We start from the raw sequence: 2,489 nt of genomic DNA, 5'->3' as shown, positions 1-2,489 counted from the left end.
TTTATTTTTATTTTTTTGCGGGTCAGCTCTTTGCACCGTTTCCTGGGGCAGGGGAGCCTTGATAGTCTCTGGGTGGGGCCGGGTTGGGATGGGGGGAGACAGAACCTCGATTTTGCTCGGCGGCGGGGCTTCGGGGAGGTGAGATCTACCCCAGGCAGCGGCGGGCTGGCCTCAGGGCCCCGTGGCTGCCCCGCGGCACCAGCAACAGTGTCTGAGGAAGGCTGGGGAACACGGGGAGGCGAGGCGGGGTCCCCCCGCTTTGTGTCCCTTTGCCAGACGGCCAGGAGGCCTCCGAGGAGCTGGGCTGGCGTCCCCAGTATCGCTGGCTGGCAGCAAGGAAAGGCCACTCTTTCATCTTGGCGCCCCAAGAAATTGCCCAAACCCGTGTCCACGGAGACTGCTGGGCCTCCCCTGGCAGGGGGTGGGGGTGGGGGTGGGTGGGGGTGGGGGGCACCGGGACCGTGAGCTGAGGGCCTGACTCCTAAAGAGTCTCCAGGAGGGAAACGCGAGCCCGATCGCCCCAACGTGGCTGCGGGGACAGACCTTCGGGAGCTCCTGCGGGGACCCGAGGCCTGCACCCCCTCACCCCACCTCCCGTCAGGCTGGCCCGGGGGATTCTGGGCCCTGCTCCGCGCCCCCTCCCCAGCACAAGTCCTGGCAGAGGCAGGGCCCAGGCAACCGAAGAGCCCGAAGTGCCATAAAAGAAATGAGGGCTGTTACTGTTTATGGGGTGTAAAGGGCTGCGGGGGGAACGGCCACAACCTCGGAGGCCCGGGCGCCTTCTCCGTGTGACCGGAGGGCTCAGCCTCATCTCCCCGGCTCTTTTCTTGCCCCCACTCCCCCCACCCCACCCCCCGACTTCTGCGAAGGTATCTCTCTGTATTCCGACGAGTAAAAGGGGAGCCAGGGCGCCGGGGACGGGGTGTCCCCTCACCCCCCACCCCCACCTCGCCGCCAGGTTGGGGCGACGCCCTCTGTTGCTGCAGACAGAAGGAACTTCAAAGAATGGGCACTAAGGTTGTGCCATAAAGGCCGGGTCTGCGAACTGTCTGGAATTCGGCCCTTAATGAGTTTACAACTGTCCAGCCCCAATTAAGATTTTCCACCAAAGCCCTTTCATTTGTTTGCTCTGTCTGCCGCCGATAAAGCGATTGCGGAAACGGCCCTCTTTTATGGGCGCTGCCCTCTCCGCGGCGTCGATTCCGGGCTCCACGCAGACCCCCCCCGGGGACTAGGCCCTCGCGGGCCTCGGGAGTGGGGTCCCCGGCGGCCGCCGAGGAAGTTCAGGCGCGGCAGCCGGGGCTGCAGTACTACAGCTTGGCCAGCAGATGGCAGTGTGACTCCACGCAAGAGGCAGCCACGCCGCCATCTCCCGCCGCCGCGACCCTGGAAAGTTCCTAAGATGTCGACTCGACGCGAGCCTGGCTGCCAGGGGAGCCCCAGGTTCGTGTGAACGGCGGCGGTGTCTTTTTCCGTCCTGCTCACGCCACGATGGGAGCCTCACTGGGAAACGAGCAAGCGGCAGGGGCTCGCCCGGCCTGCCCCCTCCCGTCCCCCTCCACCCCGCGGGCCTAGCGCTGTAGGACGGCAGCTCCAGACGCGGGGACCGCTCCAGGGTCACCGTCCCCAGCCCCGGACCAGTCTCGGCGACGCGCGACGCTCGGAGAACCCGGCTGACAGCGGACAGACACAGGGACGAAAGGCCTACAGCCCCCGGACCTGGTGACCCCCACCTAGAGGGTGCGCAGAGGGCGCGCATCGTGCCAAAGGTCCTGGGGCCAGGGAGACCCCCAAAAGCTGCGCCCTGGTAAAGGCTCCGAGGAGCCAGCACCCGCGGGTGAGCCAGGACCCCGGGACTCGGCTGCCTTGAATACGTGACAATAAAATTTAAGCGGCTGGAAATCGGGCGTAAAGACGTCCTTGGTGACTGTCCAGTGTAGGTCTGGCGGCAGAGTTGCCTAGAGATGGGAATCCTTGGGGGGACAGACCAGGGACTCTCTGGTTATTGTAAAATAAATGTGATGTTTAAAATAATTAAAGCAGCCTCCCAGCCCCAGGATGGGCGCTCACGTCGTGGAAGCCGCGCCTGCTTTCTCTCGCCGCGGAATTTCCTCGGCAGTGGAGATGCTGCGGCTGCTCGGTCGGGCATCCTCTGCTCAGGAGGCCAGGAGGAGGGAGGGGACCCCCACCAAGGCCCAGCCTACCCCCCACCCTGAGTGGAGAACCCGCCCGGAGCCTGCCAGGAGGCGCCCCGGAGAGCGGGTGCGAGGATCCGCCCGGGCGCAGGATGGTTTCCCCGAGAAAACTCGAAAGCGCACGGAGAGCTCTTCGAGGCGCCCGGGAGCCCCGTGAACACTGCACGCGGCGCATTTATTTGGATTGTAACCGTCTCTGCCAAGCCCACAAAATGTTTACAACCTGCATCTCCGCGCTGCACACGCTATAAAACTGGGGACTGGGTTTTGGCTGACATCTCTCCCGGGTGTTTC

Source organism: Miniopterus schreibersii, assembly GCF_964146895.1.
Source record: "Miniopterus schreibersii genome assembly, chromosome: 9".
In the NCBI taxonomy this organism is placed as follows: Eukaryota; Metazoa; Chordata; class Mammalia; order Chiroptera; family Miniopteridae; genus Miniopterus; species Miniopterus schreibersii.
The sequence above is the reverse complement of the archived record's forward strand: the minus strand, read 5'-3'. Positions refer to the sequence as shown.